Below are 17,068 nucleotides of genomic sequence, written 5' to 3' on the forward strand. Positions count from 1 at the left end.
AGGAAAAAAAAGAACTTGCATTTATATAGAGCCTTCCACTACCTCAGGACATCCCAAAGTTCTTTGCAGCCAATTCCATACTTTTTTTTGAAGTGTAGTCACTGTTGTAATGTAGGAAATGTGACATCCAATTTGTGCACAGCAAGGTCCCACAAACAGCAATGAGATAATGTCCAGATAATCTATTTTAGTGATGTTGGTTGAGGGATAATTATTGGCCAGGACACCGGAGAACTTCCCTGCTCTTCTTCGAAATAATGCCACGGGGTCTTTTCTGAGAGGGCAGACGTTTAGTGTCTCATCTGAAAGGTGGCCCCTCCAACAATGCAGCACTCCCTCAGTAATACACTAGGGTGTTAGTCTGGAGGATTGCTAGTGGATCCTGCTATTCTTAACTCAGTAATAATTCCCTACTACCTCCAGTTCATTCTTCCTTAGTAAATGGCGCTGTACTATATAACCTATGTTTGAATTCAGAGACTCTTGTAGCTTATTTGTTTGATGTGCAGATGACAGACTCGCCAATCTGATGATCAACTCAATTACTGGCCATTTTTTCCTTTTACTTGTGGAAACCTACAAACAGTTATCATTGAAATTTACAGTACTGAATGAGGCCATTCAGCCCATCACATCTATGCTGGCTCTTTGCTACAGCAATCCAAAATTAATTCCACTGCCTTGCTCTCTCCCCATAGTCTTGTATCCTTCTCAGCTTCAAATATTTATCCAATGTTTCCCTTCCTAGTATGTTAATATGTTCCTAACTTGTTGAAATCTTGGATTGAAAACATATACTGGTTGCTACCAGATTATATGATATCCTGCCTTACCGAAATGAGACAAATTTGTCCATCTGATTCTTTTCATTAAACAGTCACCTATTTTCAAGCAGCCAGTTGTTTCAAATTGCTGGTTGGTTTTCATTAAAATAGAATCTGCACCAAGGGTAGTTCAGGAATAGAAATAAATAGAGAATGTACCTGGCTTAAACAGTCACTTTTAAACAGCTATGATTCTTAATTAAAACTGTTATTGTTGCTTTAGACCAGTCCGATATTTTTATTTCCTTCTCAGTTTGACAGCTGTTTGCTTTACCCAATTTGCACAAGCCTTGAAGGTTATTGTAAGTTTCGCTATTCTTAAGCTTTCTCCTTCTGTGTTACAATTTATATAACAGGATATTTGAAATTAAAACGACTATCAGCATCACGATGCAAATTAAATATAAAGCATGTTAATTATGTCAGCCTATTGGGGATAATTTTCCAACTTAGTGTTCGCTCCAGCAGCGCATATCAGAAATTTGGGGATGATGAAGGTAATTTTCCCGCTTTGTGTTTCCGGTGGGGAGACTCGCCCATATTGGATTTTCGGGTGCACTTTGCATACGATTTAACAGCCGTTCATTTAAGTGGTTGGAAAGTCATGCACAGCGGCTGCCTATCGGTGGGTGAAGCTCCCTGCCAGGAGCACAAAGTCAGAAAATCACCCCTTGGATTTCCAGCCATCTAAATGAATGGTTGGAAAGTCATGTGAAATGGATGCCGGAATTTTTGATATTCATAGCCTGTGGGCAAGGTTCCATGTCGGGAGCGTGAAATGAGAAAATTATTATCATAAACTTTTGGGGACTTAACTTTCTTCTTTGACCACATTAGTAAACAAGAAATACAATGTGGAGAAAGCTATTTTCTTAAAGATGACTATCTAAGAGGGTTTCATTTCTACTTAGGATAAATGGAAAAAAATCAAGCAGGCTCATTCTAAAGTCAAATATGAGATCAGGAGGTTACAAGGCTTTAAATGGCTCAAAGGCACTAAATAAACAGAGTGGCCACAAGCTGAGGTGTTTATTACCATAGGAGCTATTTAATATGTAGTATTTTACAAAAATCAAAGTATATTGCTGTTATGCTGTTAGACTACTAATAATATGGTTACTAATATTAAACTATTTAACACAGTTGAAATTCGTTACCGTTTTATTGTAACATCTGAAAGAAGCATCACTATGGTATTCTTGCCGTGCAAGGGATGTTTTGAATAATCTCACATTTTATTAGTTGTGTAGTTAGTTTATTCTTTTGAGATGTGATTAGTTAAATAAAGTCTCTTTAAACCTGTGACTTAAAAATACAGATATAAAACAGTTATATACGTGATTCTAAGTCTTTTTATTTAAGAAATGTGAACCTATGACCTGTCCCTTTAAATTATCGGAGCAGGTGTTGGGGGGGTGGGGAGAGGGGGTAAGCTTCTTGATCAGTGGTGAAGGCGCTGATCATCAACTAGTTGCAGCAGACAGGGCCAATTAGGATGAGAGGTCAGCTCTGGGTCAAGCAGGGAGGCGAACTGTCTGGATGGTGGTAAAATGTAGAATAGGGTGCAGCTAATGAGGAGGCAGGAAAAACAGGAACACTTGAGCAGGGACCAGGAATAGACTTTTTTTTTTAAAAAAAGAGCATAGAATAGTGAAAGAAAAGGTAAAAACAAGTAAGTATTGAAACATCAGTGAAAAGAATGAAAAGCTGACAAATTCAGCAGGGTCAGAGTGCCGGTGGCTCAGGGCTTGCAGGAGAGAGACAGCGAATCAGTGGAAAACTACTAGAAAAGAGAGGGACATGAGGTGAAGAGATTTGATCAGAACAAGAGGCAGCAGGTGGCCAATCACGGGCACCCAGAGCATCCGAAGTGAATCTGGTGTTGAGTGACTCATTGGCAGCACCCTGGCAGTGCAGTACAAGGATCAATAAATGGCCACGTAAACAATTGACATGTACAGAATTGGATTTAAAATACCATTAATATTGAACTATTAATTAACCCAGATACCAATGTCATACTTGTATCTTACAATCGCAACCACAGCAATGTGGTTGATTCTTAATCGCCCTCTGAGATGGCCTAGCAAGTCACTCAGTTGTACAATCTCGCTACAGAAAGTCACAATAAGAATAAAACTGTACGGACCACCCAGCATTGGACCACTAGGCACCGGACACGACAAAGGCACACCAAGCCCAGACCACCCTGCAACGTCCTGCTCACTAACATCTGGGGACTTGTGCCAAAATTGGGAGAACTGTCCCACAGACTAGTCAAGCAACAGCCTGACATAGCCGTACTCACAGAATCATACCTTTTAACCAACGTCCCAGACTCTTCCATCACCATCCCTGGGTATGTCCTGTCCCACCGGCAGGATAGACCCACCAGAGGTGGCGGTACAGTGGTATACAGCCAGGAGGGAGTGGCCCTGGGAGTCCTCAACATTGATTCCGGACTCCATGAAAACTCATGGCATCATTTCCAACATCGTTCACCTGAGGAAGGAGGAAGCCTCCGAAAGCTTGTGAATTTAAAATAAAATTGCTGGACTATAACTTGGTGTTGTAAAATTGTTTACAATTGTCAATCCCAGTCCATCACCGGCATCTCCACATCATGTTTATGTCACAGCATTGCTGCTAGAATTGGACCTGTCTCTTATGGTAGATAGAGAGAAACTATTTCCACTGGTTAGGGAGTCTAGGACTAGGGGACATAGCCTAAAAATTAGAACCAGGAATTTCAAGAGTGAAGTTAGAAAACACTTCTACACACAAAGTTTGGAACTCTCTTCCGCAAACAACAGTTGATGCTAGCTCAATTGTTAATTTTAAATCTGAGATTGATAGATTTTTGTTAACCAAAGGTATTAAGGGATATGGGGCTATGATGTTAGGTCACAGATCAGCCATGATCTCATTGAATGGCGGAACAGTCTCGAGGGGCTAAATGGCCTAATCCTGTTCCTATGTTCCTAGAGCTATAATATAAATGTGATATGTCACATTGTGGAGTATAATACGATGTGAATTATTAGAAAGCAGTATACATACAAACCAGGCAACTATTGAATAAATACTAGTCTGAATGTGTGCCTAACATTTTATTTGTTTCAATTACGGTACTAAACAGAAAACAGTAAGCAATAATACATATTTGAATTTACGAACATACGAACATACGAATTAAGAGCAGGAGTAGGCCAATCGGCCCCTCGAGCCTGCTCTGCCATGTGACCTCAACCCTACTTTCCCGTCTACCTACTATAACCTTTGACTCCCTTATTAATCAGGAATCTATCTGACTCAGCCTTAAAAATATTCAATGACCCTGCCTCCACCGCTGTCTGGGGAAGGGAGTTCCACAGACTCACGACACTCTGAGAGAAAAAATTTCTCCTCATCTCCGTCTTAAATGGGAGACCCCTTATTTTTAAACTGTGGCCCCTAGTTTTAGCCTCTCCCACAAGGGGAAACATTCTCTTAGCATCTACCCCTTCTAGTCCTCTCAGGATCTTATATGTTTCAATAAGATGAGCTCTCATTCTTCTAAACTCCAGTGTATACAGGCCAACTTGTCCAACCTTTCCTCATAAGATAACCCCCTCATCCCAGGAATCAGTCGAGTGAACCTTCTCTAAACCGCCTCCAAAGCAATTATGTTCTTTCTTAAATAAGAAGACCAAAACTGCACACAGTATTGTAGAGGTGGTCTCACCAATGCCCTGTACAACTGTAGCAAAACATCTCTACTTTTATATTCCATTCCCCTCACAATAAATGACAACATTTCATTTGCCTTCTGCTGTACCTGCAAACTAACTTTTTGTGATTCATGTACTCGGACACCCAGATCCCTCTGTACCTCAGAGTTCTGCAATCTCTCTCCATTTGAATAATATACTGCTTAATTTGGTGAACTGAGCCGTCCATTGTAGTGGGTTAACATATTAGGCCTGACTTCCTGAGTGGGCTGGAAGATGAGCTCTTAGCACTGCTGTGTGCACCCACAATGTTGGAGTGGCCCGCTGGCCTTACCCGAGTTAGCAGGGTCATCCTATTTAAATAACGTGGATGAGCTACCTGTGTGGCTCGAGCCTTGTGCAGGGAGCATCAACAGTAAGTGGCCATATGGAGAGGTGGGGTGTAAAATGACTGCAGCCTTCAGGAAGGCTGAAAATAGGTTTTAATTATTTGTCAATCTTTTGAAAGGCTATAATGCAGGAAAAAGTAGTGAAGTACAAAAAGGAAGGCAGGGGAAATCCAATGTTAAGGAACAAAATGGAATCTATAGGCAAGTGAGCAGAGAGGCACAGCCTCCAATCCCATGTTTGAACATGCTGGTGTAAGGGGAGTGTGCGAGGAGGCTTGTCCTGATTGACGCTCAAAGGTACCATTCCCAGAGGACTGTATTGTACCATATTATGGTGATGCTGACCAGACTGAATGCTGTCTACAGTATCTGTGTTGCCTGGAAAGAGATGGGGGAGAAGACAGCACATTTTATGGAATCTGGCAATGTAACACCAACCAACAGTACCATATATCAGATGGGTGGCACATATCATAAAGTATAGCTGTAATCTGTTGCACATTTAATGCTCATTCATGCTAAGCCTTCGTAAATTCTTACAGCTCTTTTGTTGCACTAAATGCACAATCATACCTCAGCAGGGCATACAGTCAAGATGCAACATACAATTGAAAGCTTTACCACACTCACATCTTCCAAGGGTTTCAGATTGGACATGCACCATATATGGTGAACTTAGAATCATAAGTTAGTAACATCCTCTCAGCGTCTACCGTATCGAGTCCCCTCAGAATCTTGTATTTTTCAATAAGCTCCACTCATTCTTCTAAACTCTAATGAGTATAGACCCAACCTGTTCAATCTTTCCTCAGAAGACAACCCTTCCATATCCGGAATCAACCTACTGAACCTTCTCTGGATGTCCTTCCTTAAATAAGGGCCCCAGAACTGTACGCAGTACTCCAGGTGTGGTCTCACCAGCACCCTGTACAGTTGTAGCATGACTTCCCTGCTTTTATACTCCATCCTCCTAGAAATAAAGGTCAATATTCCGTTTGCCTTCCGGATTACCTGCTGCATCTGTATGTTGACTTTTTGTGTTTCATGTACGAGGACACCCAGATCCCTCTCTACCGCAGCATTTTGTAGTATTTCTCCATTCAAATAATATTTTGCTTTTTTATTTTTCCTCCCAAAGTGGATGACTTCACATTTTCCCACATTATATTCCATCTGCCAAATTTTTGCCCATTCGCTTAACCTGTCAATATCCTTTTGCAGACATTTTGTGTCCTCATCGCAGCTTGCTTTTCCACCTATCTTTGTATCATCAGCAAATTTGGCCACAAGACACTCTGTTACTTCATCCAAGTCACTGATATATATTGTAAATAGTTGAGGCCCCAGCACTGAGCCCTGCGGCGCCCCACTAGTTACAGATTGCCATTTTGAAAATGACCCTTTTATCCCGACTCTTTGTTTTCTGTTAGTTAGCCAATCCTCTATCCATGCCAGTATATTACCCCCAACACCCAATATCTTGTGCAGTAACCTTTTATGTGGCACCTTATCGAATGCCTTTTGGAAATCCAAATATACTGCATCCATCGGTTCCCCTTTATCCACCCTGCCTGTTACTTCCTCAAAGAACTCTAATAAATTTGTCAGACACGATTTCTCCTTCATAAAACCATGTTGACTCTCCTTGATTGTATTATGAGTCTCCAAATGTCCTGCTTCTACTTCCTTAATAATGGATTCTAGCATTTTCCCAATGACAGATGTTAGGCTAACTGGTCTATAGTTACCTGCTTTCTGTCTCACTCCCTTCTTGAATAGGGGTGTTACGTTTGCGGTTTTCCAACCCGCTGGCACCTTTCCAGGATCTAGTGAATCCTGTAAGATTACAACCAATGCATCCACTATCTCTGTAGCCACTTCCTTTAAGACCCTCGGATGCAAGCCATCAGGTCCAGGGGACTTGTCAGCCTTTAGACCCATTAGTTTACCTAGTTACTGTTGATTCTGCTTCCACCATCCTTTCAGGTAAGTGCATTCCAGTTCGTAACAATTCGCTGTGTAACTTGGGCATACATATCATGATATTCAGTTGAATTGGTGTTAAAATTGCTGGCCAATGCATCAGTCATCTTTTTGATGAATATAGTACCTGAGACTGTAATACAAGCCAGCTGGGACTGAGCCATAAGCATAACAATTGAGAACAGTGATGATCTTGTCAACCACTGGCAATATCATCGCTATGTTGCAGGTTTGTTGCAGATGACATGCTCTGTCTTACTGCTCTACAGCGAGCTGAGACACCTGGCCTCTGTTATTGGCAAGGGCTGCACAACGCTCTGGGACCTGCTGTTCGCCCTCTGTTCATCTTGTACCATATTTAACATGAAATTGAGGTGCTTTAAAAGTAGCAAAAATGGCTGTCAGTTTTTTCCCTAAAAATTAATATAGCCATAAAAATTTCAGAATTATGGAAAAAAAACCATCTTAACAAGGACAGTACACTGTAAAGGCACCGTGAGCATTACAAAAAAACCTTTCCAAAATCTTTTTGAGTTCCTCTGCCCTTGGAGTTTCTCTTACACCTATTCCAAAATGGCTGCATAAAAAAAAAGAGCCAACCCAGTACAAATGCCCGGGAATTGCGTTCGGTGTTCATTTAAATATTTTAACATTCAATCCGAGGCCTTAATGAGGCTCACACATGAAATGGGCACAAAGCACTACCGCTCACTAATAACAGAACTGTAAATACAACATAGATAGAAACTGGTACTGAGTCTCCACTCTCAATTCCTTACTTCCTCTGCATTGATTGCGCATCTGCTGTCCTCACATACGGCCATGGGAATCAAGCCTACCGTTTTATCATCTCTGAGATTCAAATTCACCCCAGACTTCTGGTGCAAGAGCCCGTCATGAAATGACTCAAGTCCTACTGGGTGTAAGTCCACAGCACAAAATTGCCCATAATTCAGCACTAATTGACACTAAATTTAATAGTCACAAGCCATAAACAGGCCCACCAGCTTTCTTGCCTGAGGACTGTGATCTCACATCCTGTTTTCCACAGTGCACAACTGTACAAAAAAGGCCCTAGTTGTTATCCAGGTTGCTCTGTGGAAAAACATTCTAGAAATTGCTTTAAAAAGAACAGTGAGCACAACAGCGCTCACCGTTGTTCGTGGCCAAATGAAAGAGCAAGTTTTGGTATTCACACATGTGCAGACAAACACGGAAATCCAGAACTTGCTCTTCCTGGTTCGCCAGCTATCTGTCAGCTTCGCCGTAAAGGGATATCACCGGCTGCAGTCAACAGAATCAACGGATTAGCGCCAACTTGCTCTTCTGCCCAGCTGGAAACTAACTAATATTGCCACAAAACAGGTAAGCTTAAATATACGAAGTCTAAACTAAGTTTTAACACCTGCAGTAAGTCTTAATGACTGCCAAACAACTAAACATTAACTTACAAAAACATGGAGTCTCATTACTCCTTATTTTAATAGTTCTTGGTCATTAAAAAATTATTTTTTTAAAAATTAGAAAGTACAATTTTTTACTTTTTCATTCTGTCTTTTATTTAATTCAATTATTTCTTACCCTCTCTTTTTTCACTCTCTGTAACTGTTTTTACAAATGATTTTATTGGTGTAACTTTCATTTCCTGGTTTTTCATTGCAGCTTGCACTTCAAGGTTTTGACTCTTCGCGACTTTACAAGGCGGCTGCAATCTGATTAGTCGAGGGGAGAGATCGATCCTCTCGCTTCTCCCATGGGTCCTATCTTCACTGGAGTTAATGCTGGGTTCTTCTCAGCTTCCTATTAGAGGAAGTGCCCGCTGTAAGTTAGTGGATTAGTATAAATCTATGGAGCGCCGAGTACCGTTCGTTTGCCGCTTGGAGAAATTTACGGGCCATTGTTTTTCACAAGTTGGGAGTCCCACTGCTGCAGAATGCATTTACATAAAACGCTTTATGCTGGTAGCAGCATATCAGCAGCATGGCAAGTCAAAATCTTTTACACTCTGTCATCCCTCTGCTAGAAAGTCCCTAATAGGCCAAACAATGTAACCCACAATGTAACATTTCTCTTTCCACCAGTCTGAGGATCAGGTGCAGTAGCGCTTTTAAAAACTTTCTCCAACAAATATACTGCTTGCTCAAAATATTTACACCGCTGTTTTTCTGCATTTATAGAGACTATTAACTGTGCTTGGAGGACAGATTACCACTTGCTGTAAACCAATCCTAAATGACAAGTGCATTAACACAGGCATGAAAATTCACTCCCCCAAAGAATTGCATCAGTCATGTTCATCTGCTTACTGTTGTGTTACTAAATTGGTATGAGCTCATTGCGTCAAAGTGTCATTGATCACTTTGTACGTCTACGTGTACATCTACAATGGCAGAAATAAAAGACCAGCATCACAACAGGCGATGGCTGTTTTATTTGGTAGGAGATTGGTGTCAATTCCTTCATTAACACATGTATCTTTACAGAAGTCCATGAGAAAACAGTCTTGTTTTTAAACAGCACTTCTGTACTCCACAGAGAACAGTTATTACAACTGAAATCTGATTTTATTTAAATTGATTTATGCCATTCCTTACATCAGTGAATGTATTATTTTGTTCTATGTCAGTTAACACTGCCATATTTTGTTGAATAACTAAAAATGTTCGTACTTCTGTTGCGTATGAAGTCAAAACTAAAGATTGTATTATTTTGTTTTCCCCACAGTAGAAAAATACAACCTTCAACATAAACAGATTACTGTACAGGACACTGATTATGTAATTGCCATGAGATTCAGCATACAAACTAATTTTGAAAAAATGGCACAATAGTATTCTTGCTTCAGGATGTTGACAATTAAGTAATAACAAGAAAAAGAAATTTGGACAAAGTTTTGTGCAGACTTTGAGGCATGTTGCTCTGAACAATTGACATTATACAGTTCAAAGTAACTAAGTACTTAGTGACTCAGTATACAATTTGCAATTTTATTAAACCATATCCTGTCTTAAAATTCCTTTAAGGGATACAGTATCAGCTAAAATATACAATATAGACAAATCACTATTCGAGTTATAGAGACCAGATTTTGGAGGTTTATAATGGTTTACTGCATCCCAGACAGGTAAGTGCCAAGCATATTGGGAGGGCTACACACAAGGCCTAACTCACACTGATGTGCCCTTCTTGTTTGCTAGTGTAATTGGTCGTCTTAATTATATTTATCATTTATAATAAGTAAATATTTGACTTTATATCACCATCAAGCACACCATATTTTTAAAATTCACCAAGAAATAATATAATTGGAACAGTCAAGCTAATTGTACTGTATAAATAGGGTTGCCAACACTGGTTAGACATATTCCAGGAGGGTTCATCACATGACCTCCCACTTCCAACAGTCCCACCAATATCCTTCCGCTATTGGCAGCCTGACAAGTCTATCCTCAGTGCGCACCACCACCCCATGCCAATTGGAAAGCGAATCGACCAAAGGACCATCCACAAATAATACTTCCAATTAAAGGTGAAATGGAATACTATGTAAGTACAAAGTACCATTTTTATTCCATTTGTGCCCATTAGAAGAATACATTCACAATTTGTAACTGGTTACTCAGAAGTTAAAAAGTTTTACACACTCTTTGCATAAATATGGTTTTCCAGAGTCATCCATTGAGTATCCCTATACTGAATACTGATACTGAGTCTCCCTATACTGAATACTGATACTGAGTGTCCCTATACTGAATACTGATACTGAGTCTCCCTATACTAAATACTGATACTGAGTGTCCCTATACTAAATACTGATACTGAGTATCCCTATACTGAATACTGATAATGAATATCCCTACACTAAATACTGATACTGAATGTCCCTATACTGAATACTGATATTGAGTCTCCCTAAACTAAATACTGATACTGAGTGTCCCTATACTAAATACTGATACTGAGTGTCCCTATACTGAATACTGATACTGAGTATCCCTATACTGAGTATTGTTACTGAGACTCCCTATACTGAATACTGATACTGAGTATCCCTATACTGAATACTGATACTGTGTGTCCCTATATTAAATACTGATACTGAGTATCCCTATACTGAGTATTGATACTGAGTCTCCATATACTAAATACTGATACTGAGTATCCCTATACTGAGTATTGATACTGAGTCTCCATATACTAAATACTGATACTGAGTGTCCCTATACTGAATACTGATACTGAGTATCCCTATGGTGAGTACTGATACTGAGTCTCCCTATACTGAATACTGATACTGAGTCTCCCGATACTGTGTACCAATACTGAATAACCCTATATTGAATACTGATTACTGATTGTGAATATCCCTATACTGAGTACCGATACTGAGTATTGCTACACTGAATACTGAGTACTGATACTAAGTATCCCTATACTGAGTACCGGCTCTGAGTATTCATACTGAGTATCCCTATACTGAGTACTGATACTGATACTGAGTATCCCTATACTGAATATTGATACTGAGTATCCCTATGCTGAGTGCTGATACAGAATATCCCTGTACTGAATACTGACACTGAGTGTCCCTATACTGAATACTGATACTGAGTGTCCCTATACTGAATACTGATACTGAGTCTCCCTATACTGAATACTGATACTGAGTATCCCTATACTGAATACTGATACTGAGTATCCCTATACTGAATACTGATACTGAGTATCCCTATACTGAATACTGATACTCAGTATCCCTATACTGAATACTGATACTCAGTATCCCCATACTGACTACTGAGACTGAGTATTCCTATATTGAGTACTGAGTACTGATACTGAGTATCTCTATACGGAATAGCAATACTGAGTGTTCCTATACTGGATACTGATACTGAGTATCCCTATACTGAATACTGATACTGAGTCTCCTTATACTGAATACTGATACTGAGTATCCCTATACTGAATACTGAGACTGAGTATCCCTATACTGAATACTGAGACTGAGTATTCCTATATTGAGTACTGAGTACTGATACTGAGTATCTCTATACGGAATACCAATACTGAGTGTTCCTATACTGGATACTGATACTGAGTATCCCTATACTGAGTACTGATACTGAGTATCCCGATACTGTGTACCAATACTGAATAACCCTATATTGAATACTGATTACTGATTGTGAATATCCCTATACTGAGTACCGATACTGAGTATTGCTACACTGAATACTGAGTACTGATACTAAGTATCCCTATACTGAGTACCGGCTCTGAGTATTCATACTGAGTATCCCTATACTGAGTACTGATACTGATACTGAGGATCCCTATACTGAATATTGATACTGAGTATCCCTATGCTGAGTGCTGATACAGAATATCCCTGTACTGAATACTGACACTGAGTGTCCCTATACTGAATACTGATACTGAGTGTCCCTATACTGAATACTGATACTGAGTGTCCCTATACTGAATACTGATACTGAGTATCCCTATACTGAATATTGAAACTGAGTATCCCTATAGTGAGTACTGATACTCAGTGTCCCGATATTAAATACTGATACTGAGTATCCCTATACTGAGTAATGATACTGAGTCTCCATATACTAAATACTGATACTGAGTATCCCTATTCTGAGTATTGATACTGAGTCTCCCTATACTAAATACTGATACTGAGTGTCCCTATACTAAATACTGATACTGAGTATCCCTATACTGAGTATTGATACTGAGTATCCCTATCCTGAGTATTGATACTGAGTATCCCTATACTGAATACTGATAATGAGTATCCCTATACTGAGTATTAATACTGAGTATCCCTATACTGAATACTGAATACTGATACTGAGTATCCCTATACTGAGTATTGATACTGAGTCTCCATATACTAAATACTGATACTGAGTATCCCTATACTGAGTATCGATACTGAGTATCCCTATACTAAGTATTGATACTGAGTGTCCCTATACTGAATACTGATACTGAGTGTCCCTATACTCAGTATTGATACTGAGTCTCCCTATACTAAATACGGATACTGAGTATCCCTATACTGAATACTTATACTGAGTATCCCTATACTGAGTATTGATACTGAGTCTCCCTATACTGAATACTGATACTGAGTATCCCTATACTGAGTATTGATACTGAGTCTCCCTATAGTAAATACTGATACTGAGTGTCCCTATCCTAATTACTAATACTGAGTATCCCCATACTGAGTATTGATACTGAGTATCCCTATCCTGAGTATTGATACTGAGTATCCCTATACTGAATACTGATAATGAGTATCCCTATACTGAGTATTGATACTGAGTATCCCTATACTGAGTATCGATACTGAGTATGCCTATACTGAGTATCGATACTGAGTATCCCTATACTAAGTATTGATACTGAGTGTCCCTATACTGAATACTGATACTGAGTATTGATACTGAGTGTCCCTATACTGAATACTGATACTGAGTGTCCCCATACTGAATACTGATACTGAGTGTCCCTATACTGAATACTGATACTGAGTGTCCCTATACTGAATACTGATACTGAGTATCCCTATAGTGAGTACTGATACTGAGTCTCCCTATACTGAATACTGATACTGAGTATCCCTATACTGAATACTGATACTGAGTATCCCTATAGTGAGTACTGATACTGAGTCTCCCTATACTGAATACTGATACTGAGTATCCCTATACTGAATACTGATACTGAGTATCCCTATACTGAATACTGATACTGAGTATCCCTATACTGAATACTGATACTGAGTATCCCTATACTGAATACTGATACTGAGTATCCCTATACTGAATACTGATACTGAGTATCCCTATACTGAATACTGATACTCAGTATCCCTATACTGAATACTGAAACTGAGTATTCCTATATTGAGTACTGAGTACTGATACTGAGTATCTCTATACGGAATAGCAATACTGAGTGTTCCTATACTGGATACTGATACTGAGTATCCCTATACTGAGTACTGATACTGAGTATCCCGATACTGTGTACCAATACTGAATAACCCTATATTGAATACAGATTACTGATTGTGAATATCCCTATACTGAGTACCGATACTGAGTATTGCTATACTGAGTACTGATACTAAGTATCCCTATACTGAGTACTGGCTCTTAGTATTCATACTGAGTATCCCTATACTGAGTACTGATACTGATACTGAGTATCCCTATACTGAATATTGATACTGAGTATCCCTATGCTGAGTGCTGATACAGAATATCCCTATACTGAGTACTGATAATGAGTATGCCTATACTGAATATCGATACTGAGTGTCGTTATACTGAGTACTGAGACTGAGCATCCCTAAACTGAGTACCGATACTGAGTATCCCTATAGTGATTACTGATCATGAGTATCCCTGTACTGAGTAGCGGTAGTGAGTATCCCTATACTGGGTACTGATACTGAGTATCCCTATACTGGGTACTGATACTGAGTATCCCTACACTGAGTACTGATACTGAGTATTGCTGCACTGAATACTGAGTACAGATACTGAATATCCCTATACTGAATACTGATATTGAGTATACCTATACTGAATACTGAGTACTGATACTGAGTATCGCTATAGTGAGTACTGATACTGAGTGTCCCTATACTGAGTTCTGATACTGAGTATCCTTATACTGAGTACTGATACTGAGTATCCCTATGCTGAGTGCTGATACAGAATATCCCTATACTGAGTACTGATACTGAGTATCCCTATACTGAATATCGATACTGAGTGTCGTTATACTGAATACTGATACTGAGTATCCCTATACTGAGTATTGATACTGAGTATTCCTATACTGAGTATTGATGCGGAGTATCCCTATAGAGAATACTGATACTGAGTGAAGCTATACTGAATACTGATGCTGAGTATCCCTATACTGAGTACTGAGTACTGATGCTGAGTATCTCTATAGGGAATACCGATACTGAGTGCCCCTATATTGAATACTGATACTGAGTATCCCCATACTGAGTCCGGATAATGAGTATCCCCATACTGAGTCCGGATAATGAGTATCCCTATACTGAGTACTGATACTGAGTATCCCTATGCTGAGTACTGATACTGAGTATCCCTCTGCTGAGTACTGATACTGAGAATTGCTACATTGAATACTGAGTACTGATACTGAATATCCCTATACTGAATACTGATACTGAGTATACCTATACTGAATACTGAGTATTAATACTGAGTATCCCTATAGTGAGTACTGATACTGAGTATCCTTATACTGAGTACTGATACTGAGTATCCTTATACTGAGTTCTGATACTGAGTATCCCTATACTGAGTACTGATACAGAATATCCCTATACTGAGTATTGATACTGTGTATCCCTATACTGAATATTGATACTGAGTGTCGTTATACTGAATACTGATACTGAGTATCCCTCTACTGAGTACTGATACTGAGTATCCCTATACTGAGTATTGATACTAAGTATCCCTATAGAGAATACTGATGGTGAGTGAAGCTATACTGAATACTGATGCTGAGTATCCCTATACTAAGTACTGAGTACTGATGCTGAGTATCTCTATAGGGAATGCCGATACTGAGTGCCTGTATATTGAATACTGATACTGAGTATCCCTATACTGAGTGTGGATAATGAGTATCCCTACACTGAGTACTGATACTGAGTATCCCTATAGTGAATGCTGAGTACTGATAAGGAGTATCCTTATACTGGATATTGATACTGAGTATCCCTATACAGAATACTTATGCTGAGTATCCCTATACTGAGCACTGATACTGACTATCCCTAAAATGAGGAATGAGTACTGATACTGAGTGTCCCTATACTGAGTATTGATACTGAGTATGCCTATACTGAGTATTGATACTGAGTATCCCTATACTGAGTATTGATACTGAGTAGCCCTATACTGAGAACTGATATTGAGTATCCCTATACTGAGTACCACGTACTGATACTGAGTATCTCTATACAGAATACTGATACTGAATATCCCTATACAGAATACTGATACTGAGTGTCCCTATACTGAATACTGATGATGAGTACCCCATACTGAGTTCTGATAGTGAGTATCCCTATACTGAGTACTGAGTACTGATACTTAGTATCTCTATACAGAATACCGATACTGATTGTCCCTGTACTGAATACTGATACTGAGTATCCCTATACTGAGTATTGATACTGAGGATCGCAATACCGAGTACTGAGTATCTCTATACTGAATACCGATACTGAGTATCCCCATACTGAATACTGATATTAAGAATACCTATACTGAATACTGAAACTGAGTATCCATATACTGAGTACTGAGTACCGATACTGGTTATCCCTATACTGAATAATGAGCACTGATACTGAGTATCCCACAGAGTGCGGCCAACACAGATTGAACTGCTGAGAGTTTGGGATTTCGGTGTCGTGGGGGAAGGAGGTGCTGCTTTGCCTTGCTTTTCCTAACTTTTTCCACAGAGCGGCAGTGGATCTGAGCAGCAGAAGACTGAGATTGGGGAATAAAAGCAGCAGCAGACCTGCAACAAGAGAAAACTATTGTGCAACGTCACAGGTGAGGCAGGAGAGTCAGAGAGGTGAGCACAGTATAAAAGGAGAGACCGAGAGTGGGAGGAGAGTCTGAGAGTCTAAGGCAAGTCATGGCAGCAGAGCTCGCACCCGTGATATGCTCCTCCTGCACTATGTGGGAAGTCATGGACACTACCAGTGTCCCTGGCGACCAAGTGTGCAGGAAGTGTGTCCAGCTGCAGCTACTGGCTAACCATATTTTGGAGCTGGAGCTGCGGGTGGATTCACTGTGGAGCATCTGCGATGCTGAGACTATCGTGGATAGCACGTTCAGTGAGGTGGTCACACCGCAGGTAAAGATTACGCAAGCAGAAAGGAAATGGGTGACCGCCAGGCAGAGTAAAAGGACTAGGCAGGTAGAGCAGGAGTCCCCTGGGGCCATCTCCCTCTCAAACAGATATTCTGCTTTGGATAATGTTGGGGGAGATGGTTTATCAGGGGAAAGCAGCAAGAGCCAGGTTCGGGGCACCACGGGTGGCTCTGCAGCACAGGAGGGGAGGAAGAAAA

This window comes from Heptranchias perlo, chromosome 1, assembly GCF_035084215.1.
Source record: "Heptranchias perlo isolate sHepPer1 chromosome 1, sHepPer1.hap1, whole genome shotgun sequence".
Lineage (NCBI taxonomy): Eukaryota > Metazoa > Chordata > Chondrichthyes > Hexanchiformes > Hexanchidae > Heptranchias > Heptranchias perlo.